The sequence below is a fragment of the Equus przewalskii genome, chromosome 9 (assembly GCF_037783145.1).
Source record: "Equus przewalskii isolate Varuska chromosome 9, EquPr2, whole genome shotgun sequence".
In the NCBI taxonomy this organism is placed as follows: Eukaryota; Metazoa; Chordata; class Mammalia; order Perissodactyla; family Equidae; genus Equus; species Equus przewalskii.
The window spans coordinates 54,876,124-54,889,837 of NC_091839.1; the positions used below are offsets into that span (position 1 = coordinate 54,876,124).

Sequence of the window (13,714 nt, forward strand, 5' to 3'; positions counted from 1 at the left end):
CCATCTTCTTTATATAATAAATTATAAATTCCATGAGAACAGGGCAGTCTTATTCATCTTTGTATACCATTTCAGGAAGCTCTACCTCCTCAAGCTGATTGACCTTCTTTCACAGCTGCTATTGCCACCACTGTCATCACCAGTGCCATAGACTGTATCACACTCCTCCGACTAGAACTTTCTGCTACATGGGCTACAAAAAAAAATCAGGCTCAATAGCCTTCCACCTTTGGGGAAATCCCTACTTGCTTTATTATGATGTCACCAGGTATACCAGGAGAGAGCAGAGATGTCCCTGGCTCTGTTTTTCTCAAAATCCCAACTCAGAGTCACAGAGGATTGTCACTGGGGCCTCGGCATCTGCATTTCTAAGAATCACTATGTGACTTCTTGAACCATATATTAATTCCTAGTGGATGATTTAACATTATTAATTCATATAATTAATCATGATTCTACAAGATTTATTGAATCTCTTCAAGCAAGGTGAACTTTCAAGCAAGGTGAATCTGATAGGAATCTGTATGGCATCATTCTATTTCTGTTCCTGTAGATTATCATTGGGAGGGAGGGCATGGACATAAGACAGTAGTCAGAGGTAAATGCTTCTCCCACAATCATTCTACCAGGCCTAGCACCCAGCCCCTGGAATTGAAGTTGACTAAATTTTATGAGGTCCCCATTTTATAGTAATAGTTGCCTTTTCATATATATACATATATATATATATATATATGTATATATATATATATTCTAAATGTGTCCCAATACAAATGTACTGATATCCATACCCAACTTAAAACTGTCTTCTAGAAACACGGCTGGAAGCTTCTTGTCCCTGTTACCACTCTGGATTTGACAGGTTTGAAGCAGTGATTTCAGGTAAGTGGGTCACTCCAAGGACTAGACTTGGTGAGAAGTATTAGGAAGCTTGATTGGTTGTTGATCTAAGCCCTAGTTTTCAATCTAGCTTTTTTGTTCTAATCTCCATCTGTCTCGCTTCTTTGTATACATCTTAATTGGTTTAGAACTGGGAACAGGAAAAGGGAGTGTTATTTAATGTCTCTTTAAGCATCCCTAGCAACTAGTGACAAATCCAAGGCAAGAAGAAAACTGGTGCACAATAAGAAAGTAGGTAGAAAAGTGAGACCGAAATAGGAAAGTAAAATAAAAACAAGGAGATATTTTTAGAATAACTACAAGCGATAAGAATGGCACTAACAACTGCTTTTGGTGTCCTTCATTATAGCCTGTTGAGGAAGAGACTATGTAGATGCTACAGTCTAGAACATTGATTTCTTTCCTCTTTACTATGCTGCCTTTATTTGCAGGTAAAAAGTTAGTAATTTGCCACTTATAGAAACATAATTAGAGGTACAGATACAGGGCACTAAGGAACTTTGTCATAAACAGAGGTGGATTAACTGATGACTTTTAACACCTACCCACCAAAAGAGAAAACTTTCACATATTTCATAACTTTTGTATAATTTAGTTCATTGGTTCTCTTATAAGTGACCCAGAAATTATGATTCAGAGGATTTGAATTGAGGTCCAGGAATTTAAACTTCTCTTAAGCTCTCTAGGTGATCTTGATGTGGACGATCTGCAGAATGCTCTTTGAGAAACATGAAGTGAGTAGCCTCAGATTTCCTCCTCTGTAAAGAGAAGTGATGATGCTCACTTCATAGGCTTATGAGATATGAATGAGATGGTGTACACAAACACTTAGAACAGAGTCTGACACTTAGTAAGAATCCAACACATTAATTCTTCTTTTCTATTTTAGAAGGTATTTCCCACTATCCAAATGAATTACAATATAACTTCTATCCACTCCATCAGATCACAACGAATACATTCTGGTATTCAGCTGGATTTACTTCTGAATAGATTTTCTGACTGCTTAAGACTGGTCTGCCACTTGCCCCAGGTTAACATCCATTATGCTGTGTTCTAATAAATGGAAATTAAGATGGCTATCACAATATTTTTATTCTGTCCCATAAATTGAGCCTATTGTTCATGCCTTTCTTAAATACCAAGTACCATTTGTACTTGACCTTATCTTTCCATGGCTTGATCTGTAGGGCTGAAAGCACAGCAGTTTCAGTTATGAAGGTAAAATTAGTGGAAGAAATGACCCTGGGCAGATCGTCAGTTTGGAATTCTTCACCAATCAATTCTATAATTACAAAAAAAAAGTGTTTAATATAATCTATGTTCAAGCTAAATAACCAAAAAAGCTCTGTGTGAATATGCAAAGTTTTGAAGCATCTTTTCTTTTCCTTCTTTGACATTTCAAAATATGTTGCAATGAAATAATCTAATATCTTTCTTTTTTCAACAGATCTATTTTTATGGACAATCCTTGAGCCCTCTGAACTTTTATTGGGGGAGAATCTAGTATTTAAAACATGAAAATAGGCTCTAAATCTTAGCAGAAATATCTCCTTCATGCCCATCACCACCTACAACCCTGAAGGAGGTTTTTAGTTTAAAAAAAAATTAAAAAATTATTTGCAATATATTGTTTCACATGTTGTGTTTCTGACAAAGCTAAAAGTAGATGATGCCAGGCAATCCTCTTCCAGATTAAACAATGACCATACAACAGAACCTTGAATTGTATTGCCTCAGTACCTCTTATAATTTATATTTAAAGTTCTGAGTAACCTTATTGAAAGGAAAACTGTCAAAAAATAGAAGTTCCTGAATTTATTTTTATTTGTGTGTCATTCCTTAACCTTTTTATTCAGTTGCCAGTAAGTCAGTAATAATCTTAGGTAAAGAATATGGGCACGATCAGCAAAGTATTCTTCATCTATGCTCCCCAAATACCACTTCTGACCCTCCCACCGTGAGAGTGGCTCAGAACAAATTTGCCTGTCCTGGAAATTCTTCCCCAAGTGTCCTGGTTAGAAAGCAAAGATAGGAAAAATTGTGTGAGAAGCCACATAAAAAATACTAGCTTGCACGGCTGGCCCCATGGCTGAGTGGTTGGGTTTGCGCACTCCGCTTTGGTGGCCCAGGGTTCGGATCCTGGGCACGGACATGGCACCGCTCATTGGGCCATGTTGAGGCGGCGTCCCACATGCCACAACTAGAAGGACCCACAGCTGAAATATACAATTGTGTACTGGGGGGACTTGGAGAGAAAAAAGCAGGGGGGAAAAAAAAGAAGATTGGCAACAGTTGTTAGCTCAGGTACCAATCTTTAAAAAAAAAATGCTGGCTTGTGATTATATGTGCAAAATGAGTTTATTTACCAGGTTAGCTCTCATCAGAGAGAAGGTGGGTCTGGATGAAAATGGAAGGGTAACCCAGAGACCATGGAAAAATGCCTTGACCCACTTCTCTAGAGTTTGTGAGTAGCTTCCCACAACCTGGAGACATCATCTAATAGAAGCTGGCAGAGGGTCTGAGGGTAGGAATTCACATCAACTAACTTTTGCTCTTTTACAAACCACCCAAACTGTAGTGGCTTTAAACTTCAAAACACTATTTCTCATATATCTTTGGTTTAGCTGGGTGATTCTTCTGGTCTAGACTGGCTTGACTTGTGGCTAGATCTTGGATGGCCTTACTCACTGGGGTAGCAGTTGGCCTGTTGGTTGATCTAGAGGGCACTTCAGCTGGAACAGTTCATCTTTGCACCACACATTCTCTCATCCTCCCCAAGTCCGAACTTCTGCACAGAGCAGTCTTGGTTCCAAAAAGCAGCGAGAGAGCAAGCCCCAGTGCATAGGTACTTGTCAAGCCTGTGCTTGTATCTCTTCTGTCCCATTATCCAAAATACGTCAGGGACAAGCTCAAAGTCAGTGTGTATGGGGGCAACCCAAGAGCATAGAAATAGGGAGGGGAATTATTGCAGCCAGTTTTGCGTAGACTCTACCACAGAGTTGGGAGATACATTTGCCTTCTTTATACTTTTATCTAGGGTTGGACTTAGTCGTCAGGTTTGCCACTTTTGGTACTCTATTCCTTCAAACTTCAACTTCTATTAAAGTTCTATCTAAGATCATTGAAAAGTTGGTCTTGGGATATTTTCATTTTTGACATTCCTGTTAATTTCAGGAAGAGAGATCTTACCATTTTTCTGAAACCTAAAATCTATTAACATGGACTGCAAATATTTCAGGTAGAAATCACTAATAAACATACTGACACTACCAATTACCATATTGAATGCTGTGTCAGTCACAGTAAACCAGGTTATGCTGTGGAAATAACGAGAACAACTCCCATAGATCAGTAGCATAACCAAGAAGTTTTAAATCTTTTTCTTGCTATATGTCAATTTTATGTTGATGCAGGCTCTGCTCCACATAGTTCTCACTTTAGGACTCAGGTTGATGGAGGCTCCACCAGCTGGAAAATCACTGGTCACAACAGCAAAGGAGACACTGAGGGTTCTTACACTGGCAACGAAATGTTCTAGCCAGGAAGAGACATTTGTCATCTCCATCTCTAATCCATTGGCTAGAACTAGTCATATGGCCATGCCCAACTGTAGGTGAGACTTCCTTGTAGCCAGAAGAGGAGATGTGGATGTTGGGGAAGTATCTTCTATAGTCCACCCTTCTTGTCACCACATAGCCATGTGTCTCTTCTTCCTAGACACAGAATCTGTAACCTCCTTCCCAAGGGAGACAACCCCCAAATCCCATCCAGTTATGAAATGAAGCTCAAAATTCTGGATCTTTGACTGATTCACAGTGGTCTCCTCATTGGGTGCCTATGTGAATAACCTTGATTCCAATACATATGAACCAAAGAGGGAAGATATCTGTCTCCCACGGCCTGAACACACTCAATGTATAATGGCAGAACTGACACTGCAATCTACACTCTCATTCTAAAAGGGAGAAGAATGAAAGACACACAGTAGTCACTCATCTAAAGCAATTTGGGAATTCTGCTGGGCGGATGCTGTGAGGTCCCCAACCCAGGTATGGGGAAATCTTCCTTGATAAGGTCCTGATGTTGCTCCTTAAAAGGAGCTCATTTGTTTGTTGCTCTCACAGCTTCTGCCCCCCTCTCTCCCCCTGAGGCTCCCCCACCCCTACCCCGGACGATTCTTCCTTTTCCATTACTTCTTTGACCACATCAGAAGTGGTTGTTGGAGAATATGCCTTCCTTCGGGGCTGCACATGTTTCTCAACTCTCTCTCTGTGTAGATTCTTATGAGCTTAAGAGAAGTTGAAAGTCTAGAACATTTTCATGCAATTTTACACCAGGTTGGTAATGCCTTTGGCAGTATAACTCTCCTAGAATATAGGCTTTTCTACATGATAACAAGCCTGTTATTGATTCCACGTGCTATTAACAATATCCACAGTTTATTTTGATTTGAATTAGTTCTCTCATGTCTCTCTCTAATGGTGGATGGGTTGAAAGAGCCATATCTTACACTCTTTTTCTTGAGACATCTCATCCTAATGAAAGGATTTTTGGGTGTCACATCCTTGATTTCATGTTTGCCCTGAGATATCTTAATCCCCTTAGAGGGTAAAACCATTTTTTCCCCTGCTTTTTCTCCCCAAATACCCCCCAGTATATAGTTGTATATTTTAGTTGTGGGTCCTTCTAGTTGTGGCATGTGGGATGCTGCATCAGTGTGGCCTGATGAGCAGTGCCAAGTCAGTGCCCAGGATCTGAACCAGTGAAACCTGGGCCACTGAAGCGGAGCACGCGAACTTAACCACTCCGCCATGGGGCCAGCCCCAAGAAGTCGGTTTTTGTTTAATTTGGCTTCTGCTTCAAGGTCAATTTTTAGTTAGCCAAAGGTTTTCAAACTCTTACGTTTCATCTCATGCATGAGGTGAAAATGTAGCTGCTTTTTAAAATATTGCAAGACCTTGGATTTCTGACCCTCTGGTGGCTATAATAATAAATATATCCTTTCTGCCTCAAAAGTGTGGGAGAATTGGATGAAAGTAGTGCAAGTATTCATTTATTCAATCTATTCTATGATTATTTATTGTGTACCTACTCTAAAGAGTAAAAGCAAGCAAAAACATCTGTCTTCGTGAGGCTAAATTAATATTACACTGTAGCATATGAAAATGATGCTACTGATGTGCTATCATTAAGTCTTGAATCTTAGTTTTCCAGAACTAAGGGAATGGAGATAAATTTCCTACTAATCTGTATAGTTTCTGTTTTAATAGTGCCCTTAAGCGATAGCGGGGCAGTATTAGGGCTGTGTGCTGTCCCCAGCATCCGGCCTGGATGCTCAAATCCACTGGTCTCCAAATAGGATGAGCACAGAAGACAATCCAATGAAGAATGAGAAATCCATAGTTACAATTTGATTTTTATCTCATTATTTTAAATTTCTACTTTGTACACGGTTTACAATGTACAAAATGTATTAGTACACAAGTACATGCACAAAACCTGTAAATAAATGAATACATATATATTGGAAGTGCGTGCTCCAATTTTTTTTTACTGATGGGGTGCCAACATAAAATTTTAACATCATGGCTCTATTAATTTAAAGTACAAGTAAAATAGAAAGTTTAGACAGGAACAATGACGTTTTCAGAAGTTGGAGGTAGATGAGCAAGTTCGAATAAAAAAAGTTGGGGTCTACAGATCAATGTAGGCTATGAACTATAATAATAAATCACCTTCCTGTCAAGTATTCCTTTTCTCCTGGTCATTTTATGTGACCAGACTACCCACTCAGAGGAGGCTTTACTGGCTATTTCTAGTCAACTGCCTTAAAGCCCTGAATTAGGCAGACTCACCCAAAGTTTGGCATTTTAGACATTAACAATTTTTAAGTGACATCTAATTTTTCAGAAATTTATTGAATTTTCAGATAACTCATGAGATTTTATAAATTCTGATTAAGAGAACATTAAAAATAAGAAAATGTTCAAACAGATAAAATTGGAGAGACTAGTATGATAAACTACCATATACCTATTATTGAGATTCAACACATCAAAATTTTGCCACATTTGCTTCATTGTGGCATTTTTTGAAGATCATCTTTTTTAACAATCGAGTTTTCAAAAAATGGAAAGGTTTTTAACAGTGTTTTCCATAGAAGTAGCATTAATAATTTGTTATACTTTACTGTTTTTATTAAAAAATTTTTGAATATGTAGTATACTCCCATGGTTCAAATATCAAAACTACATAACAAGCATATATTATGTCTTCCCCGACTTTCTGTTCCCATCCACTCTGATCTCCCTATCTGTCCCCCAATCGGCAACTGTTTCATTTTTTGTGTATCCTTCGAGTGTTTCTATATGCAAATAACAACAAATATAAATATATATATTCTCATTATCGCCTCTCTTTTAAACACAAAGGCAGCATGTGTGGTGTTTGCCATGCAGCTTCTTATATTTAACAATGTATTCTGGAGTCCTTTCCGTATTAAGTATACAGAGAGATTTTACATTCACTGTATCAATGTGCCATTGTTTGTTTATTAACCCAGCCCCTGTGGATGGACACAGGTTACTTCCATTCTTTCATTACGATAAAAATGTTCAATCCTAGTACACACATAATTTGCTATGTGAGCACTTATATCTGTCAGACACTTTCCCAGAAGAGGGATTCTAGGTCATAGGGTTTATTGATAATTTAAATAGATTTCACCAAATTGCCCTTTCTAAACGTTATGCCCCGTGTGCACTCCCACAGCAGTGTATGAAAGTAGTGGTTTACCCACAGCCTTACTGACAGAGTGTGCTGTCAAACTGCAGCAGTTTTGCCAGCTCCAGAGGCAGGCACAAGTTGTCATAATTTTTACAAATGTTAAACTCTCAGCCCATTTTTCATTTTTCTCTTTGACATTTCTATAGGTGAGGGAGAGTTCAATAGATACCTTACAATTTGGGTGACAGTGCTTGCTTTATAAACTTTTTTTTTTTTTTTATTAACGTTATGATAGATTACAACCTTGTGAGATTTCAGTTGTACATTTTTGTTAGTCCTGTTGTGGGTACACCACTTCCCCCTCTGTGCCCTCCCCCCTCCCCCCCTTTTCCCTGGTAACCACCGATCAGATCTCCTTATCAGTATACTAATTTCCACCTATGAGTGGAGTCATATAGAGTTCGTCTTTCTCTGACTGGCTTATTTCGCTTAACATAATACCCTCGAGGTCCATCCACGTTGTTGTGAATGGGCCAATTTTGTCTTTTTTTATGGCTGAGTAGTATTCCATTGTGTATATATACCACATCTTCTTTATCCAATCATCAGTTTCTGGGCATGTAGGCTGGTTCCACGTCTTGGCTATTGTAAATAATGCTGCGATGAACATAGGGGTGCAACGGACTCTTGAGATTTCTGATATCAGGTTCTTAGGATAGATACCCAGTAATGGGATGGCTGGGTCATAGGGTATTTCTATTTTTAACTTTTTGAGAAATCTCCATACTGTTTTCCATAGTGGCTGTACCAGTTTGCATTCCCACCAACAGTGTATGAGGGTTCCTTTTTCTCCACAACCTCTCCAACATTTGTCACTCTTGGTTTTGGATGTTTTTGCCAATCTAACGGGTGTAAGGTGATATCTTAGTGTAGTTTTGATTTGCATTTCCCTGATGATTAGCGATGATGAACATCTTTTCATGTGTCTATTGGCCATATTCATATCTTCTTTTGAGAAATGTCTGTTCATGTCCTCTGCCCATTTTTTGATCGGGTTGTTTGTTTTTTTGTTGTTAAGCAGTGTGAGTTCTTTGTATATTATGGAGATTAACCCTTTGTCGGATAAGTGGCTTGTAAATATTTTTTCCCAATTAGTGAGCTGTTTTTTTGTTTCAATCCTGTTTTCCCTTGCCTTGAAGAAGCTCTTTAGTCTGATGAAGTCCCATTTGTTTATTCTTTCTATTGTTTCCCTCAACTGAGGAGTTACAGTGTCCGAAAAGATTCTTTTGAAACTGATGTCAAAGAGTGTACTGCTGCTTTATAAACTTTTAATTTTGAAAATAAGATAAGTTATATTTGTGATAGGCATACAGAAGTCTAAAACAAACATTTGTGACAGGAGTTATTTCTTTTACTATAATACGTGGGAGAAAAACCCCTATGTGGATCTAGTCAGTTCTCTGCAGAAAGATGCTTATTTTTCAGTGAAGAAGCAAAATCATCTAGTTCTAACAATGACAGATATGGGTTGACTTGTGCCCTCTTCAAAAGACGTTGCAGTCCTAACCCCCACTACCTGTGAGTGTGACCTTATTTGGAAATAGGGTCTTTGCAGATGATCAAGTGAAGATGAGTCATTAGAGAGGAGTCTAGCAAACAAATACAATACTATCCTTTCCTTATTCTTAAACTCTATTTTAAAAATTATTTTAGAGCAGAAGAATAAATATGCAAAGAACCTGGTTTTTCAATAGTATAACACTAAATACTTGTAATTCATAAATATGATGATATGATTTCTGGGATTTACTTTCATATACTCCAGTCATAAAAAAAGGGGAGTAAGATATAACACACTGCATCCTATATATATTATATATTTTAAAGATCTCATTTTTCCTTCTTCTCCCCAAAGCCCCCCAGTACATAGTTGTGTATATATATATATATATATATATATATATATTTTTTTTTTTTTTTAGTTGTGGGTCCTTCTAGTTGCGGCATGTGGGATGCTGCCTCAGCACGGCTTGACGAGCAGTGCTAGGTCTGAATCCAGGATCTGAACCCTGGGCCACCAAGGGGAGCGAGCGAACTTAACTACTCAGCCACGGGGCTGGCCCCTACATCCTATATTTTCTAAATGTCTTGTTAATTATTTGCTTGAAAATGTAATCAAGGTGCACTCTCATGCACTAATTTAAAAACAACATTTCTTTCACACCCACTAAGTGCCAGGCACTGTTGTCAGCATTGGAGATATTAAGAATCAGAGCCTGTTCTCTCATGGAGTAACCATCAGATATAATTTTAAGAGAAAAGCAAATTATCACCATGGCTCCACGTAGAAATATTCGCTTTCAGAAAGAAATTGTCAAGAGCCATACACAAATGACAAATCCATTTGCCTTTAACTTTCTCTTGAGGCTTTTCAACCATTTCTAATCATGCTAAGATATTCTTTAGTTAAGTTCTTAGCCTATGAAAGTTCATTTTCTCTCATTCCTAGCACCTGATATGAAATAATACATTAAGTATTATAATGTCTCATTTTTTATTTTTATGACAGCAGCACGATGCCATGATGATAACTGCTTTGAAATCAAAAAGAAAGATGACCTCTTGATTGTTTAGAATACCAACTCTAGGTTACGTTTTCATTTTTATTTTCTGTTTACAATTCTTCTCAGGACTTTAAACAGGTATACATAAATATACCTAAAGTCTTCTAAGGCACCTACAAGACATAGTTATTGAAAAAAAAATGTTCATTTTGTAAGTGCATCATTTGTAAGCTCCACTCATAAACAAAAAATTACTATAATGCTTTTAAGTCAAAGCATATTATATTTCAGATGGTGATATATAATTAATTGCTCTGTTTTTCATTTCTAGTGATCAATGTCTGCATCCTTTTCCACTAAATTATACTTGGAATCATAATGTAAAGTATGTAACATTATAACAAATCAATTGCAATTGATTGATACAATGGTTATAACTAAGAATTGTATCTAAAAGAATCTTCTGTACTACTCCATGATAAATGTCAAAAATACTTCAAAAATACTTCACGTACTTGCCAATGAAAAAGCACCCTTAAAGTCAGTCACATTCTACACAGGCTTAATGGAAAGTTGGGCAGTCATCTAGAGAACTTGCCAAAGGTAGCCAATCTGGAAAATTCTTAGGGGGGGTCACAGTGGGATTTTGCTTCTGATCAGTTTGTCTGCACTTATCTCACCCTCAGGCCAGAAGTGTTTTTTCTAGATGGTGGGTATCCCTGACAGACGAACTGCTTTCCTAATCCTAATCCAGGAAGTGGACTGAAGAATATAGTCATCACCACACAGCAGTGGTTTAGAGATTTGCCTTTTACTCATAGGTTATCCAACTAACTTGCCTTTATTAATCATGTTCAAAGTTTTCCACTTTTGTTTTTATATCCACATACATATGTTTATTTTTGAACACATCTGGGTTTAGGTTGCTGAAATATTTAATCCTTTTAATCAGTTCTACCAAATAGCCTGTATTTGATCAGACCAGATCACAGATCACAAGGCTATGTTCACTTTTGTAGCTGGACAGGCCAAGGTTGACCAGGACTATTTGCTTTTGAGAGTATAAAGAGAAAGCTTGAGTGACAAGAAAGAAGGAAGTTATTGGGAAGAAAATAATATGAGAGAAGGCAGTGACATTTTGAGATGACATACCAAAATACCATGGTTAGTATTTTGTGATAAATAATTAGATATTTTTAGGTTTATATATTTATATTTACATAATTATATATAATTAAATATATTTAATTTATAATAATTTAAATATAATTAAATATATAAATATATTTAGATATATTTAAGTTAGATAATTTTGTGATATGTGATAAACACATATCACAGTACTTTTGGCCACAATCTTTCGGCATTTTGTGAGATCATTAAGGTACGTGTTCAATTTGTGGTTGAGGATTTTATCCTTGAGGAAAGCAGAATGTAGAACACAGCTGACAACAGCTTCCCCAAACTTCCGACACTATCTAGGAAGCTCCCTGGTTTCTGAGATTCATAACCACTGATTACTTTGGGTTGCACAGATAGGAATTCACTATCTCTTGGTACCTGCAGAGCGTCTGTCAGCTAAGGAGGGCTGAGGAGACGATTTGGGACGTTCTTCCACTTTCGCTCGCCCCCCCTCCCCGAGCAGCCCAGGACCCGGCGCCGCGCGCGGCCGGAGCTGAGTCTCAGGCCCGGACACTCGCAGGCTCCACGAGATCAGCCGGCGGCAGGCACCGTGCGCGCGCCCACACCGCGCAGGGACGCGCCTTCGGGGCGGGAGAGGCGGCGCGCGTCCCCGGGCGCCCGCGGGGCAAGCTCCGGCGCCGCGTGCGCGCCCGGCCGGCCCGAGAATGAATGGAAAGTTCAATCTCGCGCGCTCGGCGCGGGCAGCCAATGACGCGGCCGGGAGCGGCGGCGGGCAGGTGTGCGCGTGCCGCCGCCTGACGCAGGGCTCGAGTCGAGCCGCCCGGTGCCGCCGCCGCGCCCCGCGGCCCCCCCGGCCCGGCCCCCTCCTCCCCGTGCCCCGCCACCCGCCGGGCTGCGGCGGCGGAGCGGCGGCGACAGCGGATTCGGCGGCCGGCAGCCGAGCGCCGCCCTCGCTCCCCGGCCCCTCCGCGCCGCGTCCCCTCGCCGGCTCCAAATGTGCTGACCCTCCCGGCCCCGCCGCGCGCCGCGCAGCCCGGTTCTCCGGCCGCCGCGCTCCCTCAGGAAGTGACAGACGCCAGGCCCCTTCCTCCGGCCCGTCCCCCCGGACTGAACGCCACCCGCGTACTCACACCCTCTCCCCGCTCAACCCCGGGCTGGCGACGCGACCATGAGGCCCCGGAGGTAAGCGGCGCGCCCCGCGGCCGGCCGGGCGCGAGTGGGGCCGGGTGTGCGCGCGCTGCGGACGCCGCTCGCGGCCCCGGGGCCGGCACGTGAGCAACGTCGAGGGGAGCTCGGTGCCGGGGAGCAGGAAGAAAGGAGGCGGCGCGCGCGCCAGGGACGGGGGAGGACGGGGCGCGGTGGGGAAGTGACAGGTCTCGCAGCAAGTTGCCGTGCGGGAGCCGGAGCCCGGTCCTTCCCTCGCCGGCCTGATTTATTGCCCCCGTGTTACCGCGGAGATGCGGGCGCGCGATGTACTTCCGGGTTCACACCTTTCTTTCCCCGCTCCGCGCCGCTGGCTCGGCGCTCGGTGCGGGCGCTGCGGGCCCCGCCCGGCAGCTGGAGCGGGCTGGGGGCGGCAGGCACTGGCCGGGAGCGGGCACGAGCGACTCGGGGCGCGACGTTGCGGCGCGGGCTGGGGGCCCGGGGACCGGTCCGCGCGGCGGGTGCGGGCGCCTTGGACACGCCGGGCCGCGCCGCCAGGGGGCGTCCGCTCCTGCCCTTCGCGCACTCCGCCAACGGAGCTGCTTTGTAGCCGGCAGGCGTCGGGGATCCTGTTTGCTTCGGTGTCGGTGATGTAAATTCATGAATTAAAATTAAGGATTTGAGGAGATCGGAGAAAAACGCACTTGGCTTTCGGTTGCTTTTGAAAAGAACAGAACCAAAGAGGAAACGATGCGTTCGCAGGAGCATTAACTGACTACTGACTGGAACCCTGGATGCGGGTGCATTCCGAGGATTTGTACTCCAAAAACTTTTTTTTTTAATTGCACGTTGGTAAATACTGAGTGTTTTCGAGTAACATCTTACAGTATGTATTTAGTGTCCTCATTGCGGAAATTTCTTAAATGTAAGTAATAGTCCGCCATTTTGAATTGTTTCATGTAACACAGACTGAAATCTTAGGTTCCTGTGTTTCTTTGAGTTCCTATCTGTGGATTTGTTTTCGTCCATAGGTTTTTAAGGTTGCCAGGTATTACTGTGCATAGAACTAAATTCTCCAGGGCGATTTTTATATTTACAATTGTTAATGCAAGGGAAAAATAAATTATGCTCGTGTTTTATTGTAGTTTTTGTTTCTTGGTCACAAATATTGTGGAAGTTAAAATTACACATGACAACTAGTATTAGAATGAATTTAACACGTTTTACAACGTTGT

At 41.3% G+C, this 13,714-nt stretch overlaps 1 protein-coding gene across 5 annotated transcripts in view; it reads left to right on the plus strand.

Annotated features, from left to right (window-relative positions):
- The first annotated feature begins 341 nt into the window (after positions 1 to 341).
- The window catches only part of LIN28B (lin-28 homolog B), a 150,766-nt gene continuing 137,393 nt past the window's right edge, over positions 342 to 13,714 (plus strand). The window contains exons 1-2 of one of the 5 annotated variants that reach the window (XM_008536714.2): positions 342 to 503; positions 814 to 882. The gene's annotated coding sequence lies outside the window, so the exon portion shown is untranslated. Of the gene's footprint in view, positions 504 to 813; positions 883 to 12,164; positions 12,519 to 12,980; positions 13,405 to 13,714 lie in introns of those variants that run through there. The other 4 variants (XM_070556763.1, XM_070556766.1, XM_070556764.1 and 1 more) reach the window with 4 other exon arrangements.